Genomic DNA, 15,028 nt, shown 5'->3' on the forward strand with positions numbered 1-15,028 from the left:
CAGGACGCAGGGAAACCTGGTAGGAGGCTGTTAATAGTAACTGAGGTGAGAAGTGAAGCTGGCTTAATCAAGAATGGTAGAAATGGAGAAAAGTCAGTGGACTTGAGATCCATGTAGAAGACGAAATTAAAAGGACATGGTATTTAATTAAATGAAATAAGAGAGAAGCACGGATCAAGGAGTTCTCTCAGGTCTCCAGCTTGGGCAGCTGGGTGAAAAGTGGTACCGTTCATTAAGGTAGGGAATACAGGAGGAGGTTGTACACGTGTAAGGGTGGTGAAAATGAACTCTGTGTGAGGCAGCCTGAGTTTCAGGTAACTATAGGATGTCAAAGTGGAGATGTCAGCTGCATACACAAGTCTGGAGCTCAGGCTCTCTAGAGAGGGTTGAGCAGGAATGAGAGACTTGGTTTGGGTGCAATGGAAAGATTATTGGGCCAGCTAAACTGAATAGTTAAGCAAGGTGAAGTCTAGACCAGATAGACTTTTCCCAGACAGGGAAAAAGTGAAGAAAGGAGGAGAAACAACTGAAAACTAGACAAAATATATGAAAAAAAAAAAAGTTTCTTCAGACATTGAACAATAGGTAGCCCAGGACCCTGGTCTTTGAAAGAAGGGAAACAAATGAGATTTCCAGACCACAGCACAGGGACGAAGAACCCAAACAGAACCTAAGAGTCTTCCTAAGAGGAAACAGAGTTGAAAATTTGAGGAGACCAAGGCAGCCAAAATTCATGGGCAGAGTACCAGAGAGGAGAGAGCTGCACACAGAGAGAGCACTGGAGATCTGCTGAAGACTGCTTGGACTCCTCAGCTGATCAAAGCACGTGTGTGAGGAAACGACTGGAGGCCAAGGAAAGAAGCACTGAACAGGAGCAGGAAGAGTACTCTCTATAGCTCACACAGGGCTGGGAATAATGGGGAAATGTCATAATACATGAGGCATCACATAGCGTACTTAGAAGGGTATTGCCTTAGCAGTGGGGCAAAATTAGTAATGGTGCAAATTAGCCCTAGACTAAAGTCCACTTTTGCCTCTAACCCCAGCCCTGCAAAGCTTAAAAGCAAACGTTGAAAGGATCAAACTGTTTCTAAGTAATTAAACAGCGCCTCAAAAATACTTAAGGAATGCACAAATATTCTGCATCCAACAAGGTAAAATTCACATGGTTGACATCCAATCAAGAATGACCAGGTTGCCTTTCTTTTTTTTTGTTGTTTTTACATCTTTATTGGAGTATAATTGCTTTACAATGGTGTGTTAGTTTCTGCTTTATAACAAAGTGAATCAGTTATACATATACATATGTTCCCATATCTCCTCCCTCTTGCGTCTCCCTCCCTCCCACCCTCCCTATCCCACCCATCCAGGTGGTCACAAAGCACCGAGCTGATCTCCCTGTGCTACGCGGCTGCTTCCCACTAGCTATCTATTTTACATTTGGTAGTGTATGTATGTCCATGCCACTCTCTCACTTTGTCACACCTTACCCTTCCCCCTCCCCATATCCTCAAGTCCATTCTCTAGTAGGTCTGTGCCTTTATTCCCGTCTTACACCTAGGTTCTTCATGACATTTTTTTTTCTTAGATTCCATATATATGTGTTAGAATATGGTATTTGCTTTCTCTTTCTGACTTACTTCACTCTGTATGACAGACTCTAGGTCCATCCACCTCACTACAAATAACTCAATTTCGTTTCTTTTTATGGCTGAGTAATATTCCATTGTATATATGTGGCACATCTTCTTTATCCATTCATCTGATGATGGACACTTAGGTTGTTTCCATCTCCTGGCTATTGTAAATAGAGCTGCAATGAACATTTTGGTACATGACTCTTTTTGAATTATGGTTTTCTCAGGGTATATGCCCAGTAGTGGGATTGCTGGGTCATATGGTAGTTCTATTTGTAGTTTTTTAAGGAACCTCCATACTGTTCTCCATAGTGGCTGTACCAATTCACATTCCCACCAGCAGTGCAAGAGTGTTCCCTTTTCTCCACACCCTCTCCAGCATTTATTGTTTCTAGATTTTTTGATGATGCCCATTCTGACTGGTGTGAGGTGATATCTCATTGTAGTTTTGATTTCCATTTCTCTAATGATTAATGATGTTGAGCATTCTTTCATGTGTTTGTTGGCAATCTGTATATCTTCTTTGGAGAAATGTCTATTTAGGTCTTCTGCCCATTTTTGGATTGGGTTGTTTGTTTTTTTGTTATTGAGCTGCAAGAGCTGCTTGTAAATTTTGGAGATGAATCCTTTGTCAGTTGCTTCATTTGCAAATATTTTCTCCCATTCTGAGGGTTGTCTTTTGGTCTTGTTTATGGTTTCCTTTGCTGTGCAAAAGCTTTGAAGTTTCATTAGGTCCCATTTATTTATTTTTGTTTTTATTTCCATTTCTCTAGGAGGAGGGTCAAAAAGGATCTTGCTGTGATTTATGTCATAAAGTGTTCTGCCTATGTTTTCCTCTAAGAGTTTGATAGTTTCTGGCCTTACATTTAGGTCTTTAAACCCTTTTGAGCTTATTTTTGTGTATGGTGTTAGGGAGTGTTCTAATCTCATACTTTTACATGCACCTGTCCAGTTTTCCCAGCACCACTTATTGAAGAGGCTGTCCTTTCTCCATTGTACATTCCTGCCTCCTTTATCAAAGATAAGGTGACCATATGTGTGTGGGTTTATCTCTGGGCTTTCTATCCTGTTCCATTGATCTATATTTCTGTTTTTGTGCCAGTACCATACTGTCTTAATTACTGTAGCTTTGTACTATAGTCTGAAGTAAGGGAGCCTGATTCCTCCAGCTCCGTTTTTTGTTCTCAAGATTACTTTGGCTATTCGGGGTCTTTTGTGTTTCCATACAAATTGTGAATTTTTTTGTTCTAGGTCTGTGAAAAATTCCAGTGGTAGTTTGATAGGGATTGCATTGAATCTGTAGATTGCTTTGGGTAGTAGAGTCATTTTCATAATGTTGATTCTTCCAATCCAAGAACATGGTATATCTCTCCATCTATTTGTATCATCTTTAATTTCTTTTATCAGTGTCTTATAATTTTCTGCATACAGGTCTTTTGTCTCCTTAGGTAGGTTTATTCCTAGATATTTTATTCTTTTTGTGGCAGTGGTAAATAGGAGTGTTTTCTTGATTTCACTTTCAGATTTTTCATCATTAGTGTATAGGAATGCCAGAGATTTCTGTGCATTCATTTTTTATCCTGCTACTTTACCAAATTCATTGATTAGCTCTAGTAGGTTTCTGGTGGCATCTTTAGGATTCTCTATGTATAGTATCATGTCATCTGCAAAGAGTGACAGCTTTACTTCTTCTTTTCCGATTTGGATTACTTTTATTTCCTTTTCTTCTCTGATTGCTGTGGCTAAAACTTCCAAAACTAGGTTGAATAAGAGTGGTGAGAGTGTGTAACCTTGTCTTGTTCCTGATCTTAGTGGAAATGCTTTCAGTTTTTCACCATTGAGGACGATGTTGGCTGTGGGTTTTTCATATATGGCCTTTATTATGTTGAGGAAAGTTCCCTCTATGCCTACTTTCTGCAGGGTTTTTATCATAAATGGGTGTTGAATTTTGTCAAAAGCTTTCTCTGCATCTATTGAGATGATCATATGGTTTTTCTCCTTCAATTTGTTAATATGGTGTATCACGTTGATTGATTTGCGTATATTGAAGAATCCTTGCATTCCTGGAATAAACCCCACTTGATCATGGTGTATGGTCCTTTTAATGTGCTGTTGGATTCTGTTTGCTAGTAATTTGTTGAGGATTTTTGCATCTATGTTCATCAGTGATATTGGCCTGTAGTTTTCTTTCTTTGTGACTTCCTTGTCTAGTTTTGGTATCAGGGTGATAGTGACCTCGTACAATGAGTTTGGGAGTGTTCCTCCCTCTGCTATATTTTAGAAGAGTTTGAGAAGGATAGGTGTTAGCTCTTCTCTAAATGTTTGATAGAATTTGCCTGTGAAGCCATCTGGTTCTGGACTTTTGTTTGTTGGAAGATTTTTAATCACAGTTTCCATTTCAGGGCTTGTGATTGGTCTGTTCATATTTTCTATTTCTTCCTGATTCAGTCTTGGCAGGTTGTGCATTTCTAAGAATTTGTCCATTTCTTCCAGGTTGTCCATTTTATTGGCATAGAGTTGCTTGTAGTAATCTCTCATGATCTTTTGTATTTCTGCAGTGTCAGTTGTTACTTCTCGTTTTTCATTTCTAATTCTATTGATTTGCGTCTTCTCCCTTTTTTTCTTGATGAGTCTGGCTAATGGTTTATCAATTTTGTTTATCTTCTTAAAGAACCAGCTTTTAGTTTTATTGATCTTTGCTATTGTTTCCTTCATTTCTTTTTCATTTATTTCTGCTCTGATCTTTATGATTTCTTTCCTTCTGCTAACTTTGGGGTTTTTTTGTTCTTCTCTTTCTAATTTCTTTAGGTGCAAGTTTAGGTTGTTTATTCGAGATGTTTCCTGTTTCTTAAGGTAGGATTGTATTGCTATAAACTTCCCTCTTAGAACTGCTTTTGCTGCATCCCATAGGTTTTGGGTTGTCATGTCTCCATTGTCATTTGTTTCTAGGTATTTTTTGATTTCCTCTTTGATTTCTTCAGTGATCACTTCATTATTAAGTAGTGTATTGTTTAGCCTCCATGTGTTTGTATATTTTAAAGATCTTTTCCTGTAATTGATATCTAGTCTCATAGCATTGTGGTCAGAAAAGATACTTGATACAATTTCAATTTTCTTAAATTTACCAAGGCTTGATTTGTGACCCAAGATATGATCTATCCTGGAGAATGTTCCATGAGCACTTGAGAAAAATGTGTATTCTGTTGTTTTTGGATGGAATGTCCTATAAATATCAATTAAGTCCATCTTGTTTAATGTATCATTTAAAGCTTGTGGTTCCTTATTTATTTTCATTTTAGATGATCTGTCCATTGGTGAAAGTGGGGTGTTAAAGTCCCCTAATATGAATGTGTTACTGTCGATTTCCCCTTTTATGGCTGTTAGTATTTGCCTTATGTATTGAGGTGCTCCTATGCTGGGTGCATAAATGTTTACAATTGTTATATCTTCTTCTTGGATCGATCCCTTGATCATTATGTAGTGTCCTTCTTTGTCTCTTGTAATAGTCTTTATTTTAAAGTCTATTTTGTCTGATATGAGAATTGCTACTCCAGCTTTCTTTTGGTTTCCATTTGCATGGAATATCTTTTTCCATCCCCTTACTTTCAGTCTGTATGTGTCTCTAGGTCTGAAGTGGGTCTCTTGTAGACAGCATGTATATGGGTCTTGTTTTTGTATCCATTCAGCCAGTCTGTGTCTTTTGGTGGGAGCCTTTAATCCATTTACATTTAAGGTAATTATCAATACGTATATTCCTATTCCCATTTTCTTAATTGCTTTGGGTTTGTTATTGTAAGTCTTTTCCTTCTCTTGTGTTTCTTGCCTAGAGAAGTTCCTTTAGCATTTGTTGTAAAGCTGGTTTGGTGGTGCTGAACTCTCTCAGCTTTTGCTTGTCTGTAAAGGTTTTAATTTCTCCATCAAATCTGAATGGGATCCTTGCTGGGTAGAGTAATCTTGGTTGCAGGTTTTTCTCCTTCATCACTTTAAATATGTCCTACCAGTCCCTTCTGGCTTGAAGAGTTTCTGCTGAAAGATCTGCTGTTGGCCTTATGGGTATTCCCTTGTGTGTTATTTGTTGTTTTTCCCTTGCTGCTTTTAATATGTTTTCTTTGTATTTAATTTTTGACAGTTTGATTAATATGTGTCTTGGCTTGTTTCTCCTTGGATTTATCCTGTATGGGACTCCCTGTGCTTCCTGGACTTGATTAACTATTTCCTTTCCCATATTAGGGAAGTTTTCAACTATAATCTCTTCAAATATTTTCTCAGTCCCTTTCTTTTTCTCTTCTTCTTCTGGGACCCCTATAATTCAAATGTTGGTGCAGTTAATGTTGTCCCAGAGGTCTCTCAGACTGTCCTCAGTCTTTTCACTCTTTTTTCTTTATTCTGCTCTGCAGTAGTTATTTCCACTATTTTATCTTCCAGGTCATTTATCCATTCTTCTGCCTCAGTTATTCTGCTATTGATCCCATCTAGAGTATTTTTAATTTCATTTATTGTGTTGTTCATTGTTGCTTGTTTCATCTTTAGTTCTTCTAGGTCCTTGTTAAATGTTTCTTGCATTTTGTTTCCAAGATTTTGGATCATCTTTACTATCATTATTCTGAATTCTTTTTCGGGTAGACTGCCTATTTCCTCTTCATTTGTTAGGTCTGGTGGGTTTTTATATTGCTTCTTCATCTGCTGTGTGTTTTTCTGTCTTCTCATTTTGCTTATCTTACCCTGTTTGGGGTCTCCTTTTTGCAGGCTGCAGGTTCGTAGTTCCTGTTGTTTTTGGTGTTTGTCCCCAGTGGCCAAAGCTGGTTCAGTGGGTTGTGTAGGCTTCCTGGTGGAGGGGACTAGTGCCTGTGTTCTGGTGGATGAGGCTGGATCTTGTCTTTCTGGTGGGCAGGTCCACGTCTGATGGTGTGTTTTGGGGTGTCTGTGGCCTTATTATGCTTTTAGGCAGCCTCTCTGCTAATGGGTGGGGTTGTGTTCCTGTCTTGCTAGTTGTTTGGCATAGGGTGTCCAGCACTGTAGCTTGCTGGTCGTTGAGTGAAGCTGGGTGCTGGTGTTGAGATGGAGATCTCTGGAAGATTTTCGCCATTTGATACTATGTGGAGCTGGGAGGTCTCTTGTGGACCAGTGTCCTGAAGTTGGCTCTCCCACCTCAGAGGCACAGCACTGACTCCTGGCTGCAGTACCAAGAGCCTTTCATCCACACGGCTCAGTATAAAAGGGAGAAAAAGTAGAAAGAGAGAGAGAGAGAGAGGGGGGGGAGAGAGAGAGAGAGAGAGAGAGGGAGGGAGGGAGGAGGAAGATAAAATAAAATAAAGTAAGATAAAATAAAATAAAGTTATTAAAATAAGAAGAAAAAAATTTTTAAGTAAAAAAACAAACAAACAAAAACGAACAGATAGAACCCTAGGACAAATGGTGAAAGCAAAGCTATACAGACAAAATCTCACACGGAAGAATACACATAGACACTCACAAAAAGAGGAAAAGGGGAAAAAATAATAAATCTTGCTCTCAAAGTCCACCTCCTCAATTTGGGATGATTCGTTGTCTATTCAGGTATTCCACAGATGCAGGGTACATCAAGTTGATTGTGGAGATTTAATCTGCTGCTCCTGAGGCTGCTGGGAGAGATTTCCCTTTGTCTTTGTTCGCACAGCTCCCGGGGTTCAGCTTTGGATTTGGCCCCGCCTCTGCGTGTAGGTCGCTGGAGGGCATCTATTCTTCGCTCAGACAGGACGGGGTTAAAGGAGCAGTTGACTTGGGGGCTCTGGCGCACTCAGGCCCGGTGGAGGGAGGGGTGCGGATGCCGGGCGAGCCTGCGGCGGCAGAGGCTGGCAGGACGTTGCACCAGCCTGAGGCGCGCCGTGCGTTCTCCCGGGGAAGTTGTCCCTGGATCACGAGACCCTGGCAGTGGCAGGCTGCACAGGCTCTCGGGAGGGGAGGTGTGGATAGTGACCTGTGCTCGCCCAGAGGCTTCTTGGTGGCGGCAGCAGCAGCCTTAGCATCTCATGCCCGTCTCTGGGGTCCATGCTGTTAGCCGCGGCTCACGCCCGTCTCTGGAGCTCCTTTAAGCAGTGCTCTTAATCCCCTCTCCTCATGCACCAGGAAACAAAGAGGGAAAAAAAAGTCTCTTGCCTCTTCGGCAGGTCCAGACTTTTCTCCGGACTCCCTCCCGGCTAGCCGTGGGGCACTAACCCCCTGCAGGCTGTGTTCAGGCCGCCAACCCCAGCCCTCTCCCTGCGCTCCGACCAAAGCCCGAGCCTCAGCCCCCAGCCCCGCCTGCCCTGGCAGGTGAGCAGACAAGCCTCTCGGGCTGGTGAGTGCGGGTCGGCACCGATCCTCTGTGCAGGAATCTCTCCGCTTTGCCCTCTGCACCCCTGTTGCTGTGCTCTCCTCCGCGGCTCTGAAGCTTCCCCCCACTCCCGCCACCTGCAGTCTCTGCCCGCGAAGGGGCTTCCTAGTGTGTGGAAACCTTTCCTCCTTCACTGCTCCCTCGCACTGGTGCAGGTCCCGTCCCTATTCTTTTGTCTCTGTTTATTCTTTTTTCTTTTGCCCTACCCAGGTACGTGGGGAGTTTCTTGCCTTTTGGGACGTGTGAGGTCTTCTGCCAGCATTCAGTAGGTGTTCTGTAGGAGTTGTTCCTCGTGTAGATGTATTTCTGGTGTATCTGTGGGGAGGAAGGTCATCTCTGCGTCTTACTCTTCTGTCATCTTCCCCCTCTCTCCAGGCTGCATTTCTATACACCAACAATGAACTATCAGAGAGAGAAATAAAGGAAACAATTCCATTTACTATCACATCAGAAAGAATAAAATACCTAGGAATAATGCTTGGTAAACTGTAAGACACTGATGAAAGAAACTGAAGACAACACAAACAGATGGAAAGATATACCATGTTGGAAGAATTAACTGGAAGAATTAATATTATGAAAATGACCATACTACCCAAGGCAACCTACAGATTCAGTGCAATCCCTATCAAAATACCAATGGCATTTTTCACAGAACTAGAACAAATAATTTTAAAATTTGTGTGGAAACACAGAAGACCCTGAATAGCCAAAACAATCTTGAGAAAGAAGAACAGAGTTGGAGAAATCACACTCTCTGATTTCAGGCTATGCTAGAAAGCTACAGTAATCAAAACAGTATGGTCCTGGCACAAAAACAGACACATAGATCAATGGAACAGAATAGCCCAAAAATAAACCCATGCACTTGTGGTCAATTAATCTAAAACAAAGGAGGCAAGGATATACAATGGAGAAAAGACAGTCTCTTCAAGTAAGTGGTGCTGGGAAAACTGGACAGCTACATGTAAAAGAGTGAAATTAGAACATTCTCTAACACCATATACAAAAATAAACTCAAAATGAATTAGAGACTTAAATGTAAGACTGGATACTATGAAACTCCTAGAGGAAAACGTAGGCAGAACACTCTTTGACATAAATTGTAGCAATATTTTTTCAATATTTGCTTTCCTCTCCTAAAGCAAAGGAAATAAAAACAAGAATAAACAAATGGGACCTAATAAAACTTAAAAGCTTTTGCACAGCAAAGGAAACCATCAACAAAATGAAAAGACAACCTACTGAATGGGAGAAAATATTTGCAAATGATATGACCAATAAGGAATTAATATCCAGAATATATAAACAGCTCATAAAACAACATAAACAACCCAGTTGTTTAAAAATGCACAGAAGCCTTTCCCACGGTGACAACCTCCCCACGAGAACATACCTCTCACAAAGGATCTCCTTCATCCCTCTCCAGAAGAGGAGAAGAGGAAACACAAGAAGAAGCACCTGGTGCAGAGCCCCAATTCCTATTTCATGGATGTGAAATGCCCAGGATGCTGTAAAATCACCACCATGTTTAACCATCACAAACAGTAGTGTTGTGTTTTGGCTGCTCTACTATCCTCTGCCAGCCTACAGGAGGAAAAGCAAGGCTTGCAGAAGGATGCTCCTTCAGATGAAAGCAGCACTAAAAGCCCCTGGAATCAAGATGAAGAGGAAACCATCCCAATAAACACATTTTGGATTAAAAAAAAATGTGCAGAAGACCTAAATAGACATTTTTCCAAAGAGGAAGTGCAGATGGTCAACAGGCATGTGAAAAGAGGTTCAACCTCACTAATTATTAGGGAAATGCAAATCAAAACCACAATGAGGTATCACCTCACATTGGTAAGAATGGCCATCATCAAAAACGCTACAATTAGTAAATGCTGGAGAAGGTGTGGAGAAAAGGGAAGCCCCCTACACTACTGGTGGGAATGTAAATTGATACAGCCACTATGGAAAACAGTATGGAGGTTCCTTAAAAAACTAAAAATAGAGTTACCGTATGATCCAGTGATCTCCTGGACATATATCTGGACAAAATTATAATTGGAAAAGATACATGCACCCCAAGGTTCATTGCAGTAGCCAAGACATGGAAGCAACCTAAATGTCCATTGACAGATGAATGGATAAAAAAAGATGTGGTACATATATACAATGGAATATTACATAGCCATAAAAAAGAATGAAATAATGCCATTTGCAGCAATATGGATGGACCTAAAGATTATCATACTAAGTGAAGTAAGCCAGACAGAGAAAGACAAATATCATATGATAATGCCAAAATGTGGAATCTAAAAAAAAAAGATACAAATGTACATATTACAAAACAGAAATAGACCCACAGACATAGAAAGCAAACCCAAAGGGGAAAGAGGGGGAGGGATAAATTAGGAGTTTGGGATTAATGTATACACACTACTGTATGTAAAATAGCTAACCAACAAGGACCTACAGGAAACTATACTCAATATTTTGTAATAATATATAAAGGAAAAAATAATCTGAAAAAGAATATATATGTATAACTTCAGGTGCTATACACCTGAAACTAACACAATATTGTAAATCAACTATACTTCAATAAATTAAGACAAAAAAAGAATGAAATTTTGCCATTTGCAACAACATGTTGCACTTGGAGGGTATTATGCAAAGTGAAATAAGTCAGACAGAAGAAGACAAATACTGTATGATATCACTTATATGTGGAATCTAAAAAACAGCAAACTAGTGAATATAACAAAAAAGAAACAGACTCACAGATATAGAGAACAAACTAGCAGTTTCCAGAGGGAAGAGGGAAGGGGGGCAGGGCAATATAGGGGTAGGGGATTAAGAGGTGCAAACTATAGGTATAAAGTAAGGTACAATGATATTATTGTACAGCACAGGGAATTTAGCCAATATTTTATAATAACTATAAATGAAGTATAACCTTTAAAAATTGTGAATCACTATATTGTATTATATTGTATATAATATTGTACATCAACTATACTTCAATAAAAAAAAAAAAAAGAATGACCAGGTAGTTCAGAAAAGCTTGAAAATACAGCCCATATGAGGAGAAAAATCAGTTGATAGAAACAGGCGTAAAGATAACACAAATGATAGAATTAGTAGGCAAAGATGTTAAAACATATTCCATATCTTCAAGAAGGTAGAAGAAAGCATGAGAATATTAAGGGAAGGCATGTAAAATATAAAAAAGAATCTATATGAAAAATAGTGTTTGAGAAGAAAAATATACTCAATGTATAAATGACAGATTAGACACTGCAGAAGAAAAAGTAGTGAACTATAAGATATATCAATAGAAACCATCTAAAAACTACTAGAAACAAATGAACAGAGTGTCCGTGAGTGCTGGGATGTCAAGCAGCCTGATACATGTGTAACTGGAGCCCCCAGAAGAGAGGGGAGGGCAGAAAAAGTTTTGAGGAAGTAACAGCCAAGATATTTTCAAGTTTGATTAAAACTATAAACCCACAGATCCCAGAATCTCAAACACAAGAAAAATGGTGAAAACTATACCACAGCACATCATAATCACTCACTTCTCACTACGCACAGGTGCTTGGCATTTGAGAGAAAAAGCAGCTTCCTATTGAGAGCCACAGGAAAAGCCAGGTGTTGCAGGGCAGAGTCAGGCTTCAGGCTTCAGGTCTGCTAGGAGGTAGAGGGAAGTAAGCCAGGTGATTGGCATATGGGGTCCAGAGGGCATTATGAGAAAGATTTAAAGAGGAGATTGTCCAAGGAAGAAAAAACCCACAGCAGAATGGACGAGGACAGGAGAAAAAAAGTCTGTGGCCCATTTTAACAGTGGGTATACCTATTATACCTGGGAGATTGGGCTAGCTTTAAGTTTTCCAAGGACTTCTTGCTGTTCCCAGAAGCTTTTATTTGTTCAGGACAACACATTCCTCCTTCTGGTAAATGCTCCTTCTAACCAGGTGTGTCATGTCAGAATCATAACTTTTCACAAACCCCATCTTCTTGATCACTGTGATTCAGACAGTGGGTGAGGAGCTGATGCAAGCTAGACCACTTGTAGCCCTTCCCTGGGAGTTTTGCCATTAGGAGCAGAGATGCCAGGTCTCATGCCCTTTTCAGTGGCAGAACTGAAGATATGGCCTGCGAATTGCTACTGGCTATGTGTCCTGACTTAGGAAGAAAGCTAGTCAGGGAGAGTAAAGCTAACTGAGGGAGGCCTGCTGGCATTCCAGTCACTTTCAGTCATCTCTGAAGCCCTCTGCACCCTGGCCCTTCCCATGCTTTGGTTATGTGAACCGCTGAATCACCGTATTTGCCTAAGTTAGTGCAACCGGTATGTTGAACATGCAGGAAACATCAGGGGATAAACACAGCCACTTTCATTGGTGTCTCTCTGTCCCCATAAGACGTTTTCAGTGTGGGAGGTCCAGAGAACTTTTTGGTACCTCTGAGGTAATAGAAATCCCATGGTCACATTGAATCACCAATTCCAAAATTAGTGTCCTGCCTTATGGCAATGGTCGTAGCTTTCTGTTTGTTCAGAGCTGCAGTGACTTCCCCTCCCTGCACAGGGCTTAGAACCAGCGGTGCCGACCCAGGGAGGGGATGTGCCCTGCTTGTCCTCCTCCTTCCACTCGTCCCCCAGTTGCTGGCTGCGGTTTTGGACCTCTCTGGAGTTGGTGGGGAAAGGAGAGGGAATGAGCAGAGAAGACACAAGATAGTGTCAGCACTCCCTGAACTGGCAAGTGTGTAAAGCTGACCCTTGTGGGGTTCTCTTGTAGACATTTTGGAGACCCCTCCATCTGGGGACCTCTCCTCTGTAGGTCTCCTGATATGGGCAATGCCCTCACCAAAGCCTTGTCACTCACTCCTTCTGTAGCTCCTGGGACTCCTGGTGTCTGCTCTTGATTCTGTCTGCTGAGGACCCTTCAGCCTGCTGGATACATCTTTAGGAAAGGACCTAAAACAACCCAAACTAGCTTATTCATGCATCATTTTCTGCAACAAATTCTGGGAGTGCAGGCCAGTTGCCATGCAGCTCTATCCTTTGCAGCCAGTGCATCTTGTGTCCTTTATGTTTCTCAGGTAGAATTCAGACACCTGGCAGTCCACTGTATTCCCCATTCTTTAAGGGTCATGTTAAGCTTTTCTCACCAGGCTTGAGTAAGAGCCAAGTACTACCCATTTTTCCCCTGCAGGAAGGTGGAGTTCATAACACTGCTGTCTCCAAAGAAATTCTTCAAGTCCTCTCTCCCTTAATGTCTCACAACCAGTTACTTTTATATTTGATGTTGGGTGAGCTTTTAGAATGATGTAACAAGTTTTCAGATATTTCCTTGGAAAATCTGCATCCTAGTCTAGCACCTCACTTCAGTGTCTGAAACTTATCATCCTAGAGGCTTGGCTGAAACTGTCTTAGCATCTTAGCATCCTGTTGGATTTATGACCACTGTAACCAAATAATCCTGATAAGAACAGTTAACAAATATTTATTAAGTATGCAGCCACAAAAGAAAAACGCCTCCAGCCCTCTGCCAGTGTAGGACAGAGTTTACAAACTGTTAGCCTGCTGCCTGAATCCTGTCCATGGACATACTTTGGGTGATCCTCATAATCTTTCATTTTTTCTTGAATCTATTGCCAGTATTTACAAATAGAGGAATTTTAACCTCTGGAATTTAAGATCTAGATTCCTGGCTTTAAAAAAACAGAAGATGTGGGGGCTTCCCCGGTGGCGCAGTGGTTGAGAGTCCGCCTGCCGATGCAGAGGACGCGGGTTCGTGCCCCGCTCCGGGAGGATCCCACATGCCACGGAGCGGCTGGGCCCGTGAGCCATGGCCGCTGGGCCTGCGCGTCCGGAGCCTGTGCTTCGCAACGGGAGAGGCCACAGCAGTGGGAGGCCCGCGTACCGCAAAAATAAAAACAGAAAATGTGGCGACGCTGGGACTGCATTGCTGCCTGGCATAGTTAGCTGGAGGTGGTGGAGGCTGCCCCCTTTGACAGGAGGGACTCCATTCCCTCTTGGCTCTGTGACCTGAAGCCAATGTCAGTTGCCATTTATCATCACTGGGCTCATGCAGTTACCTTTTCTTAAATTAAGGACTAAAGTGAAATATTCCTGGTACTCCTGTTTCTTAACAAAAGAGAAAAAAATAGTCCAAAAGAGCCATGGAAGGGAGAGACATAATTTATTTAGAGATACAAAGTATTCTTATGTGTTTAATGTGCAGTTAGTGTGTTTGTGTACGTGTGTGTGTAAAAGACAACTTAAGATGCCATTGGAAAATAACCCATAAATATAATCATGGTTACTATACAAAAATATGTGGTGAGAAAAAGACATTTCAACAGGATTTGTTTTTAGTGCAACTAAAATAAGTTGTGTGATTTGCTGCAGGAGGGCATTACATTCTCCCACTTCCCTGGCTTATGTTATGTTCTTACTTGGCCCCTGATGTTTCAGTTTGCAGCAAGGGGAAAATATTCTCTGGCCTCTCTGCAGGGAATCAGCCAAAATGTGGACTCATTGTATATCCAAGGGGGTCTTAGCTCAGATCTGAGAAGGAGTAACAGGATAGTTTCCCCAAGGCTATGGCCACTTGGAGAAAAAGCAACAGGTGTTGGCAAGTTAATGAGGTTTTCTTTTTCATGGAATGATAAGATAGGATTGTTGAAAGAGTATTCAACTTTGAAACTAACTCTTTTGGCAAATTTTGTTTTCAGTTTATTTTTTAAATTGAAACCTTATTGATTTTTATAAGTTCCTGTTAAGCAAAGTCTGTTATCCATTTATCTGAATTAGAGCAAAACCAGAATTATTTTGAGGAAAGGCTTTCACTTGCCCAAGTATATTCTCTTAGGAAGCAAGCCTTCTGTTGAGTTGTGTGTTGGAATTGTTATATCTTCAGTTTTAAGAAGAGGAATTATTCTCTCCCTGCAGCTCTGCTGCTTATGAAAGTGTGCAGTCTGGCCTTAATTGGCCTTGCAGAGTGGCTCCTGTGAGGTTCTTGTCAGTGTGTGTAATTTCCCTCTTTTT

General features: G+C 41.1%; 1 protein-coding gene and 1 pseudogene across 6 annotated transcripts in view; both read left to right on the forward strand.

Annotated features, from left to right (window-relative positions):
- ST3GAL3 (ST3 beta-galactoside alpha-2,3-sialyltransferase 3) overlaps positions 1 to 15,028 on the forward strand; it is a 238,534-nt gene that overhangs the window by 122,416 nt on the left and 101,090 nt on the right. The gene's annotated exons all lie outside the window — the stretch shown is intronic.
- LOC137210380 (small ribosomal subunit protein eS27-like) lies at positions 9,329 to 9,699 on the forward strand (annotated as a pseudogene).

The sequence above is a fragment of the Pseudorca crassidens genome, chromosome 2, assembly GCF_039906515.1.
Source record: "Pseudorca crassidens isolate mPseCra1 chromosome 2, mPseCra1.hap1, whole genome shotgun sequence".
Lineage (NCBI taxonomy): Eukaryota > Metazoa > Chordata > Mammalia > Artiodactyla > Delphinidae > Pseudorca > Pseudorca crassidens.